The 19,308-nt window shown below is 56.3% G+C and overlaps 1 protein-coding gene across 1 annotated transcript in view; it reads left to right on the forward strand.

The window, feature by feature from the left end:
* RAI1 (retinoic acid induced 1) overlaps nucleotides 1-19,308 on the forward strand; it is a 112,000-nt gene that overhangs the window by 21,939 nt on the left and 70,753 nt on the right. The window contains exon 2 of the mRNA XM_087825742.1: nucleotides 14,807-14,939. The gene's annotated coding sequence lies outside the window, so the exon portion shown is untranslated. The remainder of the gene's footprint in view (nucleotides 1-14,806; nucleotides 14,940-19,308) is intronic.

The raw sequence follows: 19,308 nt of genomic DNA on the forward strand, positions 1-19,308 counted from the left end.
CCCCCCACCCCCCATGCCCTTCCAGGCCCCTGGCCTCATTGTGGCCCTGATTTGCCTCTGGGTCAGCTATGGCCTCCAGGCCTGATCTGGAACCTGTTGGGCCTTAGGAGGTGGGGCCCCTGCCTGGGTTCCGTGAACTCTAATAGTAGGTGAGTCCATAGTGTGTATGTGAGGCCATTTGTATGGGTAGAGGGCCTGGAGCTTTGCTCTGAATCTTAAGAGTCTGTTGCCTAGGCCATGCACACATGTGTCATGGAGCCAGAGAGAATGAGAGAGCCCAGGGTGGGCAGTTCCAAGAGTTGGTATTTCATGAGGTAGTCATCTTGTACGTACACTCATTCCTAGATGCCAGCCCACTGTGGCTGTACAGAAACACTCACACGCACACAACCACATAATACCCCTGTCATTTGCAGTCTCACTCATGGATACTCACACCCCTTTCTAATGCTCTCCAATTCCAGCCACCCCTTGGCCACATGATCACGTACACACTTCAGGGAGCTGAGGACACAAGAGCACATAGACATGTGCACTGGCACTTGGGCTGCTCCATACACCCACTGGTCAGAGCTCAGAAAAACAGCCACCAACTCCTGGGGAATCTGTGAGCGTATGCATGCATGTACACTCCCACGCACACTCCCCCACAGCCACAGCCAGAGGCTCACTCCCCACTGCTGGTGTGGGGATTTCTCTTTCAGTGGTGTCTCATCCCCCACCCCCAGAGACCCTCCTCACAGCCTGGACCCTGGCTCTGGGAGTCAGAGGCCCCTGGTGCTCCCTGCCCCCAGAAAATGCTTGCATAGGCTGGCCTCAGTGCAGGCCTCGAGGGCCTTGTGTTGGCGCCAGCAGCTGGCCTGGGCCCTGTGATTGGCATAAGGTGTTCTGCCTGTGCTCTGGCCCCCTGCCCCGCTACACCTGGCAGATGTGCCCCCTGACCCCTGTGCCTACCAAGGGCTTGCCCTGTCATTCTGAGGTAGGGAAACTGAGATGAGGAAGTGGGCTGAGGCTGCTTCAAGGACACCAGGGCACACCTTCCTTCATTCCCTGCCTCATTTGAGACTGACAGTCCCCTCAGGAGCTCGTGCATCCTATAGGTGGGGACCTTCAAGGTTATTTTCGCCAGAGGCCCAGAGAGGGCAAGGGTCTTTCCCAAGGTCACACAGTAAGTCCATGGCACAGGTTGACCAGACACTTACTCCAGAACTCTCCTGGTGGGGGGGCCCCATGTATGCATGGTAGGGGTGCTGAGGGGGAGCAGGCAGACGGGAAGAGGCAGGCCAGGTTTGCTTCCAGCCTCCCCTCTTCCGTCTCCTGTTCCCTCTTCTCCCTCCCCTGGGTTTGTTTGGAGAATGACTCACAGGAATGCAGCTAAGTCCTGATGGATGGGAAGGCAGGGCCCAAGAAGGACCCGAGAATCTCCCCAGGGTTGTGTGGCAGGACTGGGCTGTGGGGCCAGAGAGGCTGGTGGTTTGGGGGCAGGTGGGGAGACCGAGGCCCCAGGAAAACACTGCCCGCTGTGGAGCCCTCCTTCACCAGTGTGAGCGTGCTGTGCACGCATGGGCACCCCCCCAACCGCAGCAGCACACCAGGGCTCCAGCCCTCCTGCCTTCTTCCTGGCCTGTGTCCCCACTGCAGGCCTTCCCCAGCTGTCATTGTGCCCTGTGCACTTGTACACTGTAGGTGATAACAAGTGTGTTTTGGCACCGAGTGTGACTCCAGTTGGACCCCTCTAGGTGAATGTTGCTAACCCTTAATTTCTCCTGGCCTGCAGGGTGGGTGCTATCCATTCAGTCCTTCAATAAAACTTCCCAAGGCCTCCTGTGGGGGCTGGGGCTCACACCCCTCTCCTCTCCCAGCTGACAAGGTGTGTGTAGGGGGTCTGGACAGGCCCTGGGGGCAGTAAGTTGGAGCCTCTTAGAAGACACAGGATGAAGTTGAGAGCAGCACAGGACACAGCAGCTGCAAGGGTAACAGTGAGCTTGGGGAGTCCAGGAAGGAAAGGTGAGTAGGAGATGCGGCTGGTCAGTCAGGGAGCATCCGCAGGGGAGGACTCCTGTCTCTCCTTGAGGGAAGCTGTCCTCCTGATGCCATGTCTGGGGCATCTCTGAGGAACAACAGGACAGGGTCCACCTGGCCAAGGCAGCCCTCGAGCCCATTCCCAAGACCCCAGTGCCCCCAGGCCCAGCCTGCTGATGTTTGTCCTGCAGGTGTGCAGCCCTGGGTGACCAGATCTGTTTTCAAGAGAAGCAGGAATGTGGATTTGTATGTGACCTCTCCTGGTTCAGTTAACAAGAGGCACAGTGTGGTTTAGGCTGCACGTGCCCACAGGTGGAGGGCCGCCAGTCCCTAAATGTATGCTCTGTGAGCGCCTGGGCTTTCATTTGCTCCTCCTAGTATGTTTATAGTATTGGAAACAGTGCAGATATTCACTGAGGTGTAACTGCTAGGCGCAAACAAGTCGTCAAGTGACGGAGCTGCCACCTCAGCGGGGAGAAGTCAGTGGACAGAGGATATGTCAGGTGATCAGTGTTATGAAGACAGAGAAAGCGGGGCTGCAGACATAGAGTGGGGGGAGAGCTAGGCAGGCATGCAGGAGAAGTGTGCTCTAGGTAGGAGCAGCCCGTGGAGCGGGACCGTGCTTGCTCTGTTTCAGGAGCCATGAGTAGTCCAGCATGGCTGGAGCAGAGGGGGCGACAGGCAGAGCGGGAGGATATGAGGCCGAAAGGTAGCAGGGGTGTGGTTGCATAGGGGATTGTAGGCCCTGGTATAGGTTTGATTTTAACTCTCACGTGCGGTGGGAGCCACGGAGGGTTCTGAGTGAGGGAGGGATGTGATCTCACTTGGGTTTTAGCAGGCTCCCTCTGGCTGCCATAGGGCCGAAGGGGGCAGGCTGGGCGCGGAGGCTGGGAAGAGGTGACTGCACTGGCCCGTGAAGTAGTGAGTGGTTGACGGGCTTACGGTGCGGAGAGTGGAGCATGACTACTGATGGGCATGGGCGTTGGGGAGATGAGAATGTCCTGAAATTAGACAGTGGTGGTAGTTGCACAGCCCTGAAAATGCCAAAACCACTGAAAAGAGTGAATTGATTCTCAATAAAAGAAATTTAGAGCGCACCAGGATTTCTAACCAAAATTGGTGCGCACAGAGGTGATGGCAGGAACTAGTGACCGTCACGGGGAGGAAGGACCTGGGTTCCTTTTTTCCTTTGTACTTTTATGTATTTTCCAACTTCAAAAATTAAATGTAGGTATTTCTCTCTAAAAAATAAATGCTTTGTGATCTGGGGGAGGGTGGGTGGGGAATTGATTGGAGGGGCTGCGCCGCTACTCCTCTGCGGGGTTCCCGCGGGGGGTTGTTCCTGTGGCGGGTGTGGAGCCAGAGTGCTCGCGCTAGCCCCCAGTGCTGACCTGGGATTCCACCCCGCGCACATGGCCATGGTCAGGTTACAGAGCCAGAGGTCCCTTCTGCCCTCCCCTGTCGAGTGTCTGAGCCGTCTGTGTGCTGTCCACCCAGAAACCACCTTTTTCTGTTTGCACCCCTTCACCACCGGTCACTCACCACCTCCCAGGCAGCTTGCTCACTCCATTTCTGGGCAGCTGTGCCTGTTAACAAGCTCTTCCTTATATGGACGTGAAATCTGTCTTCCTTTTGCTTCCACCTTCCTGAGCTCCTCCTCTGAGCCCCAGTTTCTTGGTCTGTGGGGTCTGTGTCATGGGGCACCCAGACTCCTCCCTGCCCCAATCCCTACTTGGCTTTTGGGAGGTTGTAAAGGGACTCAGAAAAACTAGTCGCCCAGATCACATGTTGGTAGTCATTCAGCATTGGGGACAAAGTGTGGGGGTGCCTTTGGCCCAGCAGTGCAGCCAAGTAGGATTTCCAAATTAAATATTCAGGACATCACCATGAAGTTGGAATTTGATACTTACCCCCAGAGATTGAAAACTCGACTCTTTCCAGAGGCCAGGGGGGAATAACAACCGTCCGAGCTAACATTTATTGAGAGCTCACAGTGTGACAAACCCCAGTGACTGTCACATACTCATTTCGTTCATCCTGAACACAGCCCAGGCCCTCCTGTCCTCCCATTTTAAAAAACAGAGACTCAGAAGTCTGATGTGAAGCAGCTGGGTACAACCCTCTCGCCACACAGTTTGGGAGTGCTATGGACCGGAGGCAGCCTCTCCACCCAGAAGGAATGGAAATAAGACTGGAAGGACATACTCATTGTAGTTGGTTGGACTTGGCTTTGGCCCTGGCAGTTTGTCGAGTGAAGGATCATATCTGCTCTCAAAGCTGCCTCATCTCAGGTGCTGGGTTTGGGAGCATTCTTCTGGTCTCAGATTATGAGCTTTTTGCTAAGTTTAGGGAGAGAGATATCACATGGCTTAGAAATCTGCTTTCCAGCCCATCTTCCCCCCCCCCCCCCAATGAGATAAGCAGGAGCAGAAGCATTATCCCTCTTCTCAGCTGTGGAAATTGGGCCCAGAGAGGGTGTGGAGCTGCCCAGGGACACACAGCCAGGATGCCGCAGAGCTAGACTTGCACTGGGGGCTGGCAGGGGCAGCACCTTTCTTGGTTTAAGGTGTGTGAGGAGGATGGGAACCATGACTTCACCCCCCAGTAACTCTCCTGGAGAGCCCAGGTGGGCATCTGAAGCCAGGAGTCAACTTCTTTCCTCCACACATATGCCAGGCCAGACTGCCCTGAACTGGGCCCTGGGCATAACAGGCGAATAAGAACAACTGCATGAGCCTAGTTGGTGTGGCTCAGTGGTTGAGCATCATTCCCAAGCACCAGGAGGTCACCTGTTTGATTCCTGGTGGGGCACATGCCTGGGTTGTGAGCTTGATCTGCAGTAGGGGGTGTGCAGGAAGAAGCCAAACTATGTTTCTCTCTCTCCCCCTCTCCCTTCTTCTCTCTCTAAAATAAAAAATCGTTAAAAACATATTAAAAAAAAAAAAAAAAAAAGAACAGCTCCATGAGAAGCTCACAAGGCAGGGCAAGGGTTCAGGCTTGACCCAAAGTCACTCAGGTCTTGTGCCTCTCTGCTCTGCTCTTTGAGCCTCAGTTTTCACATCTCTAAAATGGGCAAAGGACCCCTACCTCAAAGGATTGCTGGAAGGATTCCATGGGACGTGCTTGGCAGAGTTAGCACCATCTTTGTGTGCCACCCCCATGACCCATGGTACAGTCACTTGGGTTCCACCAGGAAATTTTGGGATAAAGCCAAACCCAGAAGAAGAGTACAAGAACAGAACTCTCCTCCTCCCCTCCTCCCCTCTCCCTCCTCATACACTTTCGTGGTAAAAATTCATACAGCACACTGAATGTCCCTCCCACACCAACCCTCCTTTTTGGTCAGCAGTTTCTTCTCCATCCTTCTAGAGGTGATCCCTGCAGATTCAGGCACCCCTGAAGAAAGCCTCCCATTAGCATGTTCCTTGAGACTCAGGGACTCCCCTGCTCCAGGAGAAGATTAGCCCTGGGTCTCTCTAATCCCAGACACTGGGTATCCCTTAGCAGGAAGGGGGCTGGCCAACTCTGCCCAGGTCCAGGCAGGAGCTGTAGCTGTCAGAAGGACTTTAGGGGCCTCACCTTTCTAGGGCTGAGGGCTTGGGGGCCAGGAGAAGCCATGGACTAACCAGTATCCTCGGTACCAGCAGGTCAAGGGAGGGCAGAGGCTTTGGACTCTGAGCCAAGTTGGGAAGGGGCCGGAGGGGTCATTTGAGGAGTGGTTGAGCCACCCAGAGATTCCCAGAAGCTCTGAGGTTCTTGTCCTGGAGAACCTGGGGTCAGAGAACAAACGATGTGTGGAGGCAGGTGGCTGTCATCCAGGTGTGTGTGCAGGTGCTTGTGTACATTCTTACACAGAGGAGCCTGTGCATGTCCTTATGTGTGGGTCTATGTCACATTTACATGTGTACTTGTCCCTGTTTACATCTCCTGTGTGCATATTAGCACATGTGTGTCTCATCTTGTATGAATACACAGATGGTGTGCCACATGGTTCCACCTGGGGGCGTATGTGTTCGTGCCTGTCCTGATCGCTCATGTGTACTGTGTGTGGAGTGGCCTCTCTGTATAGCTGGGGGCTCTACAGCCACCCTGATCTGTGGGAGGGAGTAATGCTTGCCCTCTTCCTCTCATGCGGTTCCCTTCCAGCGAAGCGAAGGAACCCTCTGGGGCCCAGGGGGGCCTGAGGGCTCCCCAGCCTCTCAGAAGGAGAGGAAAAGGAAGGGGGTCATCATTCCCATTCTCAGGCACCTGGGGACCCCCTGGGCCTGGGTTGAGGGGCCGTGTGGCCCAGTGGGCAGGAGCAGGGGTGGGGGCAGTCTGTGTGTGCTGTGTGGTGTCTGGTTGCTGTATGTGTGCTGTGCCAGTGCTGCCAGCCTAGCGTGTCTCTGCATGTGTGGGGGGGGGAGCGTCTCCGGCGAGGCCTGTGGGTCTGACCGGAAGTGTAGGTCTGTCTGACTCAGGGTGTGTCTGTGTGTGTGTCTAGTGTACTCCTACTGACCCAGGCACTGGACTCTGCTCTGGGAAAGTGCCAGTGGCCTCAGGCCCTCCTTAGTCACCACATGACCCTGAGGTCTCAGCGTGGACCATGTGCAGGATCAATGGTGTTTTTTATTTCAGGGGTAGGATGGTTCTGAGCTTCTCACGTGGTCCCTGGTGGTCTGGTGGAAGGTGCCCGTGGGATGGTCACCACTCTGCACCCCTGCCAGCATCAGGGTTCAGGCTGAGACGGGCTGGGTCAGAGTCCTCGGTAGCAGGGGGCAGATGTTGGTGTGTGGCTATGGCTGGGGTCAGAAGTCCAATCATGGCCGAGGGCAGGGGTCAGTCGGTGGTTGGGGTCAGGGGTCTGTCTGTGTTGGCACAGAGGACTGGGTAAGCCTTAGCCACATCACTGCCCTCAGCCTCTTGGTGGTTTCCTGGCCAAAAGCGTGTATTCGAGCCCTGGGGTGTACCTCAAAAGGGAGGGGCACAGGCTAAGAAGTCACCTTTGGGCCCTGCTGGGCACCACACAGGCACAGGGCTCTGTGAATTTTTCTGTGGCCGTGACAGGATCCCAGCCAGGCCCGATGTGCTGGGGTGACCTTGGTCGTAGCCCAGAAGCAAGGGGTACCCTCTGAACCCAGGACTGAGCCAGGGCTTGCAGAGCAGGGGCAACGCCTGCCCCACAGAGGCTGCGGAGAGCCCTGTGCCCACCCTGTGTCTGGGGCCCTCCCCTCTCACCCTCTCACCCTCTCACCGGCTCTTCCTCACTTGCTCCCTTCTCCACATTCTTCGCCCGCCCCCCCCCCCCCCCCCCCCCGTCCTCCCTCCCCATTTCTGTCTGTCTGCCTTTTCCGCTGCCCAACCCTCCCCTTCTTTCCATTCCCTCCCCCTCCCCCAGCCCCGCCGGCCCGGGAGCGTGAGGGCCTGGCCTCCCGAGAGCCCCGGCGAGCTCAGCACCTCCTCCGGTACTGCGGTGGGTGCCAGCGGGGCGGGCTCCATGCTGCCCCGGGGGTGAGGGCGGCTGCCGCCCGAGCCCGAGAGGTTGTGGCGAGGTCGAGGCCAGCGCAGAGAACAGGGCCCCTAGTGGGTGGGTCTGCCCCGTGGAGTCGGAAGTTGTATGACTTCATCTGGTGGTCTGTCTCCCACAGTCTAGTAAAGAAGGGTGGACAGACAGACGGCAGAGAATGCCACAGACAGCAGAGATCAAAGGTTGTGCAGATCAAAGGCAGGCAGAAAAAGAACTGGTCTCAGTCACAGGCATGGGTGGGCAGAACCCAGCCCAGCCCTTAGAGGGCCAAGGGCCAGGCCAGGGCAGAGTGGTGTGGTGCCCCCCACCACCACCCAGGGCGGGAGAGGTGGATGCCAAGCAGCCTTTCTCCTGCCTGGACTTTGGCCTGAAACTAAATAGCGAGATCCCAGATTTTCGTCTGACCTCTATTGCTATCCCCTGGGATGGGGGAGTGGAAGACGAGGCACGACAACTGTTTGAAAATATTGTAAAAACTTAAGGGGACTTGGGTATCATAATCCTGATGCCCCCACCACTCCACTCAAACACCGAGGTCTTTGCTTTCAAAGGAGACCATTTTCCCAAGTGTTCAGCTCTCGGGCTCACGTGGTAGCCCAGCTCTCAGGAAGTACTGAGCATTCGATGGTTTCGGTGGGGGGAGGAAAAGGAACAGGCTGGAATTGTTTAGTGACCACACCAGCCCAGGAGAGCAGGGGGTTGTCTGTTTTGTTCCCTGGTGCCCCTGACAACGCCTGGCACTTGGTGGGTGCTCCATAAACATACTCCAAAGGAGAGATTTGTGGAGTTGAGATTGTGGAGCAGATGTGCTCGGCTGGTCTGTGAAAACAACAGGGCCATGAGGGAGAGAAGGCAGACAGGGTCCTTGGCCTCTGACCTGGCCCAACATGTTCAGAAAAACGGGAAACTGAGGCTTGGAGTAGGAGAGTAACTTGGCAGGCTACTCAGTGGTGACCCAGGCAGGGAACACTGCTCCTGGTACATCCACGGAAAATGGGGCCTCTTCAGTGGCTAACAGATTGGCCTGAAGGTCATTAACCTGGGGGGGGGGGGAGGTGTTCCTTCCTGAGGACTTGCCCTCCCACCAGCCCTGGGAACCTGGCCCCAGACCTCTCACCATCAAATGACTAGCTGATGGCTGCAGCTTCATCCTTTTAGTTGCTCTGGACAAATGCATCAGCTAATCCTGTTAGCCCTGCCTCCAGAATAAATCCAGAATCTGATGTCTTCCACCTCGACATGGCCCCCACACTGGCCAGGACCTGTCATTGCCTGCTTGGACTTGTACAAGGGCCACCTCAGTGGTCTCCCTGCCCCTGCCCTGGCCCCACAACTGTTCCCTCTATTTCTTTTGTTGTGGTTGTTAATCCTCACGTGAGGATATTTTTTCCGTTGATTTGCAGAGAGAGTGAAAGAGGGGCAGGGGGGTGGAGAGAGAAACATCGATGTGAGAGAGACACATTGATTGGTTGCCTCCTGCATGCACCTGGACTGGGGCTGGGGATCGAAGCCACAGCCCAGGTATGTGCCCTTGACTGGGAATCAAACCCTCAACCCTTTGGTACATGGGAGGAGGCCCTATCCACTGAGCCACACTGGCCAGGGCCACATCTATTTTCTTTACAGCATCCAGGGGGATACTCTGAGGACCTCAGGGAGATCATGTCCCTCCTGTGTCCAAACACTGTAGAGACCCCTCATTTCACTCCCTGTAAAAGCCAAAGTTCTTACAAAGATGTGGCACCTTGTCACCTCTCTGTCCTCAACTCTTCCCATTCCCCCATTGCTCTCTCTGCTCCAGCCAAACCAGCCTCTGCCATTCCTTGAAAATCCCCACAGTGTTCCTACCTCAGGGCCTTTGTACTTGCTGTTCCCTCTATCTGCACAGCTTTCCCCTCAGCTGCATGCCTCACTACTTTAGTCTTTCAAGTCTGTTCTCTAATGATTTCAAGTGTGAGTTCCCTGAGCCCCCAGTAGGAAAACAAAGCCCTCCCCCCATTGCTCCCAACCTCCTGCCCTGGTTTATTTTTTACAGCACTGCCCCACCCAAATGTAACATACTATATAATTTACTCATTCATTCTGTTTTTTGTATCACAGCTAGAAAGACTGGAAACCTTGTCTCATTTCTACCTCTGAATCCTCAGCTCTTAGAACAGTATCTGGAACATAGTAGGTGCTCAATAAATATTTGCCAAGCAAATGGATGACTATTTCTACTACACTCAAATTGTATGACCTTGGGAAAGGTGATTGTTTGGACTTTAGTGACCCAGTCTCTGAAATAGGGAGGGTGACTGATCTGAGGGAAAGATAGAGATTAGATGACTGGATAACTACTCTATGAACACGTAGAATAGACGTTAAACCTACCTGGCTCACCTCTGACCCCAGGTCTTCATATTTGCAGGTCAGGTGCCTGCTGCTCTCTCTTCTCCCTGGAGAAACACAGAACCCCAAGGCAAGGAGGGCCTGAGGGTTACTAGACCAGGGCTGAGCTTGAATGCAGCTTCTGGATCTCAGTGGCACCTGCCTGGTCTGGTGGGTGGAGTGCAGACCCCTCCTCTCTGCTTCTTGTACCCAACTGCATGGCCCCTGGCTCACCCCTGCCCCTGGTAGCATATCAGTGAGCCTAACTGGCAGCCCTGCTGACCCCTTCGCCTGTATCCCCCAAGTCCATGCCTGAGGTCTCCTCCCTGGCTTCTGTTTATTATATAACCCTGGTATAGCATTTGAACACATACTTTGCAGGAAAGCAGCTATTTAGATAGTGCTGGGCAAAAAAAAATGCGAAATGCCCAGGCCCAGGCCCTCGTGAACACAGCTATAACTTATAAAAAAGATTGGGCCCTTTGAGACCTGTGAACATCCGCACTCTAGCCCATATCTCCCACCAGTCAAGCAAGGAGGTGGATCCCCTCTCCCCACTTGGCCTGAATTATGACTCAGTGGTGGGTGGTGGAGTCAGACCCTGGCCAGAGTGGGGATCTTGCCAGCCAGGCAACCTCCCCTACTGGTCATTCCCTCAGCATTTGTGGAATACCTGCTGTGTACTGGGTGCTGCCCCGTGATCCCATGGAATCCTGCCAATAGAGTCTGATAGAACAAGCAAGGGTTTGGGGGCCATGAAGACCTAAGTTTGAATCTTGACATTGTCACTTTATTCATTCACTTGCTAAATGCATATTGAGCACCTGCTCTGCCAGGCAGAGGTGAGCAAGATCTCTCTAGAAACACAGTCACGTAGGGATCAGGTTGTCTTGCTGTGTGGTCTTGACAAGTCCTTTGATGGCTCTGAGAGGTGGGCAGATCCCTGCTTGGGGGGCTGTCCTAATGACCGTCTCTTTTCATACTTAAAGAAGGGCCCAGCCCGGCCGGGATTGCTCAGTGGTTAGAGCGTCAGCCCGCAGACTGAAGGGTCCCGGGTTCAATTCTGGTCAAGGGCATGTACCTCCGTGGCAGGCTCGATCCCCAGCCCTGGTCAGGGTGTGTGTGGGAGGCAACCCATCTATGTCTCTCTCACATCGATGTTTCTCTCTCTCCTCTCCCTCCCACTCTCTGAAAAGCAATGAAAAAATATCCTCTAGTGAGGATTTAAAAAAAAAAGGCCTGGCCAGGTAAAGGATTTCCGTACCCTTTGGCAAATGTGAATCTGACCCCTCTGCCGACTGCCCCCGGGAGCAGCACAGAGGGCCCTGGAACAGACGAAGGGCTCTGCTCTCTTTGGGGATAAGCCATCCCACCACCATCTCATTCCTTCAACCCCCTAGGGCATATGCCAGGAATACAGGATCAGTGCAGGGCACTCACTGAGTAGTGCTGGTGATCCAGGTGACTGCCCTTGCCCTGGTGGTCTTCATCCCCCCCCACCTGTATTGTTCTCTAAAGGGGCTGTTGGTTCAAAGAAGAGAAAGCCCTGGGCTGGGTCATGTTCACAGGAGGAGGGCTGGGGTCTCTCATTCATTCATTCACTTACTCATTGATTCATGCAACAGATACTTATTCAGTGTGTGCCTGGGACCATTCCAGGTACAGAGGACACACCAGTGAGCACACAGACAAAAACAAATACAAACTACACAAATAGGTAAAGTATATGGTACATTAGAAGCTCGGGAAGAACATTCCAGGCAGAGGAGCCGGCAAGTACAAAGGCCCTGAAATGAGAATGAGCCTGTAAATTCAAGGGACAGTGGTAAGGGAGGGCGGGGAATGAGGTCAGAAAGGGGGTGAAGCCTGATTGTGCGGGATCCCATCAACAACCGGAGGGACTTTTTTCTTCTGATCACTGAAACCAGGGAGGGGATGGGAGCCTGTCCCTGCTCCCAGGAAGGGGGCAAACACTGCCATCCTCATAGTCCTGCCAGTCTTTTCTTTTTGTGGGTGGCTGCAGGGAGGAGGTGGCTGAGTCAAGATGTGACAGGGACAGTGTGGGGCAGAGGATCAGGTGGCACTGTGATGGGTTATGGATCAGTTTATGGCTGCATTGGTGGTCCCCAGCAGGGATTTGGGCTTTTTTGTCTAATGGTGCACACAGTGGGGTTCTCAGGCTGGATCATTGAAGGTAGAGACGAAACAGTCTGCGTTTTAAAGATGGGGAGCCCAGAGAGGAGCTGGGCTGCCCAGGGCCCACTGGCTGGAAGTAGGTGCTCTCTGTCAGCCCCTTTGCTTTTGCTGCATCCTAACTGGTGAGCCAGGGGTCAGTCAGCTCAGAGGGCTGTTTTGGGTCCATTTCTGGGAGAGAGGCCTGCTTTTTGTCCCTGGGCAGGCTGCGCTCAGGAGTCTGGATGCTCCAGGCCTGGCAGTAAGATATCGATTCCTTGGCAGAGGGAACAGCATGTGCAAGGAAACAGCAAGGCTCTGGGCACTTGATTGATTAGGTCTGGGCTAGAGCCCAGGAATCTGTTTTTAGTTTCCTAGTTGACACTGTTTGGGATTGACTATTCAGGCCACTGGGATACTAGTGACCTGTGTGCCACCAGCCCCTGCACAGCCCGCAGCCAAGGACCTGCAGGCACAGCCAGCAGGCACAGCCATCCACTCCAGAAACCTTTTATGCTCCTCCACCCCCAGCCCAGAGGGGGCTGGACTGAGTGAGGCACTCAAGCAGGGGGTGGAGGTGTGTTGCCAGGGAGGGGTGGGGAGAAGCCCCCTTCCCTGGTCGTAGGAGATGTTAGTAGGGGCGGGGTGGGGGTTAGGAGGTGGGAAGAGGGGGTTGGTCCGTCACTGAACCACAAAACCTGGGCTCCTCCCCTCTTACCAGAACTGAGGGGGATCTGAATGGGGAAGCGTAGGCGAGGGCTGAGGAGAGGGAAACAGACTGTGGCGCAGGGGTAAGTGGAAAGAGCCAGGTCTGACAAGTCTGTGTGGTCCGTGGCTCAATAATCAATAATGATGATCGATAATAGAGCAGACCGACCGGATAGGTCAGACACGTGTCTGGAGAGAAGGGTGGGTGGGTGGATGGAGAGGCGAGGGGATGGATGAATGAATGAGTGGATGGCTGCGTGGGCGGCGAGCAGCCCACCGAGGCGGTGGCCAGCCCAGCGCTTAATCACAGCCCCTTGGCACCACGCCCTCTTGAAAGCTCAGAACCGCCCCCCCCCAGCCTCCAAGGGCGCATAATTCCATGCCCCCAGGGCTCTGGAGCTGCTGTTAGTGGCTGGGGCAAGGAGGGGCCGCGCCACTGGCGCAGAGCTCTAAGCACCAGCCTTTAGCTCGCTGGCTGGGCCACCCCTCAGCCGGGGGAGGGGGGGTGTCAGGAGGAAGAAACCTGGAGGTGTGGTCCGCCTTGAAGTCCCCGGCCCCCTGCTCTTCTTTGTCTCCGGCAAGTCCTCCACTGTCTCCCCACACGACCTGCTTCTTCAGGCAACCCTGGCCTGCAGGCTTCCCGGCTGCTCCTGGATCTCCTGAGTGTCAGTTCCAGCTGCCCCTAGCCCTTAGGCAGCTTCCCCGGCCCAGCACGGTTCTCCAGTCCCAGTGCCTCTAGGACCTGGGGCTCCCAAGTGCCAGGATCTCCAAGCTGCGTCTCCGGTGCAGAGAGAGGGCGCACAGGATGAGGTCCCCCTCCTCTCTGCCTTCTCTCTCCCGCCCCTCCTCCGCCACTACTCGGAGCTTTGCGCCCTGACCCCCTCGCAGCCTGTTCGAACCTTAACTGGCTCGTTTGCGGTCGGTCATGGGATCCCCGAGGCCACTCGGACCACCCGCACCCCCACTCCCACCTCGCCCGCCAGGCCTCAGACCCGCACGCAGAACACAGCCCCACGCAAGATCGCCCCCAGACACATAACACAGCCTTTCGCGGAACCACAGCCCTGCACAGGCGCACTGCCCCCTCCATGCACAGCCCCACAGCCCCAACAACCGCAGTCCCACTCGCAAACAAGCCCACACGTACACACAACACCCCTCAGACACTCGGGCCCACGCAGACACAACCCCCCCACCCACACAACCTCACACAGACACGGCTTTGCACAGGCGCAGTCACACCCACGCAGTCACACCCCCCATAAACAATCGCATACAAACATGACCCACGCAGGCACCGCATCACTCAGTCCCTCCGAGACCCAGAGACACATTCACAGCTTGCAGCCATTCACAGCTCGCAGCCAGACCCCTACACCCCGTGACATTCACACGTAGGACAGACCAGAAATATACAGCCTCATTGATACACACACGGACCTAAACGCGCAGCCAAGAGCTCACCCACTGGCTCGTCGTAAGTCACGGGAAAATATTAAAGTGTTCCCTCCCTCCCCTTTTATCTCTGACAAGCGCGCGCGCGCGCGCGTGCTCACACACAAACGGAGACACTCGCCCCCACCCCCCAGTCCCTAAGCGCCACTGAGCCTCCCCGTCGGTGACCTGGGCCCCGCAGTGAGCTGCGGGAGCGTCTCCCAGGCGCCCCCTCCTTCGCCTCCCCTCCCCCTCGTCTGGGGCGCGGGCTGCGCGCAGTCAAGCCCCCTTGTCGCGCGCCCCTCCCTGCGCGCGTGTGCGCGCCCCCGCCCCCTCCCCGCGCCCCCCGCGCCTGCATCCCGCTTTCCGAGTGGACGCGGCCACGGGGCGGTCTCTAATTACCTCCTGTCCCCTGGCGACCCGTGAATAATGGCTACTGAGGGCGCTCGCAGGGGCTGCTGAGAAGGAAACGCGGGGCGCGAGAGGCGCGGCGCGCGCGGGAGCGCGAGGGAGAAAGGAGCGAGCCCGGGGCCGCCGCGAGCGGCGGGCGGAGAGAAAGGAATCGTGCGAGCGCTCACATTTTTTTCTCCCAAGGATCTCGTCTGGTCGCCGAGTTCTGGAAGAAGCGAGGGGGAAGCAGGCGCGCGAGGAGGAGGAGACCGCCTGCGGAAAGGGAGACGGCGAGACGCGCAGCGCCGGCGCTCAGAGACTCAGGAGGAGCCCGCAGGTATTGTTGGCGGCCGAGCTTTGTGCCTTTGGGGAGCCGTTCTGGGTGCGAGGGCTCCCGTACCCCGACCGCCGCGGCGCTCAGACCTGCTGCAAACCCGGCACCCCTCCCGCACGCCGCAATCTTGGCTGGAGTTGCAGATTTGCCTGTTTGGGGGTTTTCCATGCCGGTTGAGGGAATTGTTCTCAGGAGAAGGAATTTCTTTCCTTTTTTTTTTTTTTTTTTTTTTTGCCGCAGTTTGGTTGTGCTGGGGATTCCCTCCTCCCCTTTCCTCCACGGTCTTGGCGACAGTGGTACTGGCGGAAGGCAAGGGGACGAGATGGAGGAGCTGGTGGCAGCGGATGAGGAATGAGGGACACCGGAGAAGGGAGTGTTTTTGCTCAAGTTCTCAGTCTGTGCCCCGGAGCCGGTCAGGCTGGCGAGGGCCGTCCGCGCGCCCCGTCCTGCTCCCGGCAACCGGTGGGAAACTTCCCGAGAGCGCAGCCTCCCGGGGAACTTGGCGCCCCGGTCGCCTCCGGTGCTTCCTCCGCCGCTGCCCGCGGCCCCCGCCGCGCGCGTCCAGGCCGCTCGCCCCCCGCGCCCTCCCCCGCGGCTTCCGGACGTGTGCGGGCCGGAGCCGGCTCCCGGCGCTGCCCCGGAGACCCTCCCGCCCCTCGCGCCAGCGCCGCCGGAGCTCGTGCCGAGTGGCGCGGCTGACAATGAGACCTCGCGCTCCAGCCGGCGGGGCGGGGGTTGGCGGTCGCCGGGTCTCTCCGGGCCGCCGACCGGGCGCGGGGGAGGAGGGGAGGGGCCTGGGCGTAGAGACCGAGGCCGACGGCGCCTCGCGGGAGCAGGCGGGGGCCAGGTGAGCTGCGGGGGAGGCGGAGGCCGGGCCCTCCGCCCGGGTGGTGGGTTCTAGCCCCTCTCGGCCTTGATGATTGCTTGGTGACTTCAGGATCATTGGAGGCCCCCGGCCCCCCCCCGCGACCTCAGCCTCCTCCCTCCAGCTCGGCCTCCTCCCCCCACGTACAATGCGGGCTTCAGAGGTGATCTCGAGGGTGGTGTGTGTGTGTGTGGGTGTGTGTGTGTGTGTGGGTGTGTGTGTGTGTGTGTGTGACACGAAGTGTTTGTCTCTTGCGATCCACAGCAGATGCTGCTCTGGTGACCCGCGATTCCGACACCTCTTCCCTTCCCTCTGGGCCTGGGGGTGGGAAGAAGAGGGGGAGGGGAGGAACTTCTTTTCCCACTGGGGCCTTGGGAAGGGAGTGCTAGCCCAGAGAATTTCCAGGGATCGAAATCCTGAGAGGGGCTCAACTCAAAGTGGGGGCCATGAGGTCAGGCTTTTCAGCATTCAGAGCTCCCAGATCCTTTTGCTCCTTTGAGAGGGTATGGAAGGGGTGAAGGGCTAGCTGGAACGGGAGTGGGGGTGGAGGAGAGTCGATGGAAATCTGCCTTAATTGGATTGCCAGGTGTGCAGCTGAAGGGCTAGCCAGGGACCCTCAAGCTGGACACCCAGGCAGGTGAAGGAAATTCTCCCTGCTTAAAGAGAGGATTCCTGGGGGGTGGGAGTCACCTTGGGGTAGGGGGCAGGCAGTTTTCAGGCCGGTCTGTGGCTTGGTCCAGGAATAGAAAGAGTTCCCCAGCTATCTGCCAGCCCCCACTCAGCAGGAAGGAGTGAGACTCTTTGCCTTGCTGACTGGGAGGGGAGCTAGCAGATTCCCTGGTCTGTTCTCCCTCTGCAGTAGCTGCCGCTGAACAGGACCTGGCTGGGTGGTACCTGGTTCAGGGACCTGATAGGAGGCTGAAATTAGAGCCCAGAGAGGGAGTTGCAGTCAGGTAGCAGCCTTGTGGCCCTGAGGCTTTGAAAAGGGGTTACTTGCCAGGACCATAGGAACTGGAAGTGGAATCACCATGGGGACTGGGAGGGGGCTTCTGCACTTGCCCCATTCCCCATTTCCATCCTCACCATCCACAGCTGGAGGTTTGGTGATTAAGAGTTTCTGACCCTTAGGCTAGACTGTGAGACCCTTGGTGCTGAGGGCAGATCTGGGTGAGGCTCTAGCAGGTAAGGGCCCCGTAGGGGGGCAGGATTGATTTCTCCTCACTCCCAGGAGAAAGGGCCCCATTATGGCGCAAGCCCCTTGCTGTGCAGTTATTTGAGCATCTGTCTTCTCTCTTACTCACCCACCCTGAGTTCCCGTTTCCTGTAGGTGAGAACTGTTCCCTCTGGATCTTAGAGCCCCGAGGCTGGCACTAGATGGGCCTGGGCTTTGGCTGGATGGACAAACATGGGAGTGAATGAATCAGTGATGAATGAATGAATGAATGAATGAATGAATGGATGGATGGATGGATGGGGAAGGTTTCTCAACTGGAGGCATTTAGCAATCGTTTTAAAAGAAAAAGACCTTTTTGATACATACATTTAAAATATGGTTCATAGAAAATCTGAAAAATGAAAAGAAAAGGTTCTTAACAGTCTTAGTGAGCGGTGACAACATTAGTATTTTGGTGTTGTCCTTTGCAGTCTCTGTGGACTTGGTGGCTGGTTTGTTTTTAAAGCCTTCGTCGTCACTCTCTGTTCAGCTGCACATCCTCTCTCCTTTGGCAGCTAACAGGAGTCTTTTCCTGTTTTGTAACCAGCTCTTCATAAACACCATGTCTTCAGGCTCTTCCAGTCTGGTGGATGTACCATCATTTACTTAATATTCCCCTTTTGTTCAGCATTCTGGATGCTCCTGATGAATGAGGTAGTAGATATATTTTTGTGTAGAAAGCTTTCTTTGATGTTTAAGATGATTTCCTGAAAATGGTTCTGCTGATGCCAAAGGCTCTGACGTTCCTGCAGTAGAAGAAATGGGCTTCTCGTTTTTCCCGGAGAAGGGGGCACCTGATTCTCTTTCCTTCCGGACCAATCTAGAACCTTCTATCAGAACCAAAAGGAGCCTTGGCAGTGAATTACCTGCCTGACCCTCCTCCTTTGACAGAGGAGGAGATGGAGCCCAGAGAAGGGAAGTGAGTCCCAAGGTCACACAGCAGTTGCTGGACCTTGCAGCTGCCAAGAATGGGCTGCTGATCTACCACATTGGTTTCTGCATCCTGAAAGGGTCCTTAGGGTTCCTTTAGCCTCACCTTGCCCATTTCACAGATGGAAACACTGAAACCCCAAGAAAGGAGAGAGAAGCACCCAACATGCCCACCAGCTAGAAAACCAGACAGGCTCCTAAGTCCTTCTGTGTCACACTCACTGGCTGTGTCCACTGGTTCTGGGGTCACCCAAGTTATCAGCCTGCTGTTGGCCAGCCATGTGATCCCTGTTGCCACCCCCCCACCCCACACCCCACACCCTTTGTCATCCCACTTTCCAGAAGGAAAAGCCGAGAATCCAAAGCAGGTGCGATAAGAGGGGTGAGACTGAAGATGTCAGAGGATCCCAGTGGTTGTGCCCCTCCCCTCGTGCTTCAATTTACTTGTCCAAAGAGCAAACTCTGGTTCTGTTCAGGAGCTGGGGGCAGGTATTGGCACAGATGTCCACTGTGGGGCAGTGGAGAAGGACCAGCTACATCTTACACTCTCCCTCTGATCTTAGATTGACCCCAGGAGGCCCCCTGCAGGGAAGGGTAAGAGGAAGAGACAAAGGAGAGAGAGAGAAAAGAAGGAGAGGCAATGGGAGAGAAAGGAAGAGATAAGAAAAGAGGGAGGGAGGTCAGAAAGGAAAAAGGGGAAGGAAAGGACCTATTTAAAATGAAGAAAGAGAGAGAAAATCCCTATCTCCAGCCTAATTGGGCACCCAGAGAAGAAGTTGGGGGACATCACACCCAGTGTGGGTTGTGGGGATGGCCAGTAAAGGTTAGATAGACATCTGGGGCTCTGCCAGGGCTGTTGGGGGGGGTCGCTCAGGACTCAGAAGGATCCAGGCTAGGTGCCACCCAGGTGACAGGGAGGCAAGACTTTGGTGGCTTCTCTTCATGGGTTCCCCAGTGGGACAGATGACAGGGCACCTCAACCTTGGGGGTTGGGGCCAGGGTGATTGTAGGGGGTGGGGTCCCATCTCAGAGAAGGGACCTATGTTTACCTCCTGCGAGCATGCCCACCAGCCATGGAGGTTTAGAGCAGCCCTTCCATGAGTGTGGGTATTTAGGCATTTCTATGGTGTCTCTGCTTGGATGTGTCTCCGTAGGTGCATGCATATCTGTGTGTGCCTGTGTGTGTGTGTCTGAGCCTGTTTGTGTATTCTTGGGGGTTAGTGTGCCTGCCAGCCTGGGCATATGTGTGTCCACATTTGTGAGCCTCGGATTCTGTTTGCATGTTTCTTAAGGGGTCTCTGTGCCTCCTAGCTTTGGCACGTGTGCGTACATGCATGCCTGTGTATGTTTCTGTATGTGCCCTG

Source organism: Miniopterus natalensis, chromosome 17 (genome assembly GCF_054644295.1).
Source record: "Miniopterus natalensis isolate mMinNat1 chromosome 17, mMinNat1.hap1, whole genome shotgun sequence".
In the NCBI taxonomy this organism is placed as follows: domain Eukaryota; kingdom Metazoa; phylum Chordata; class Mammalia; order Chiroptera; family Miniopteridae; genus Miniopterus; species Miniopterus natalensis.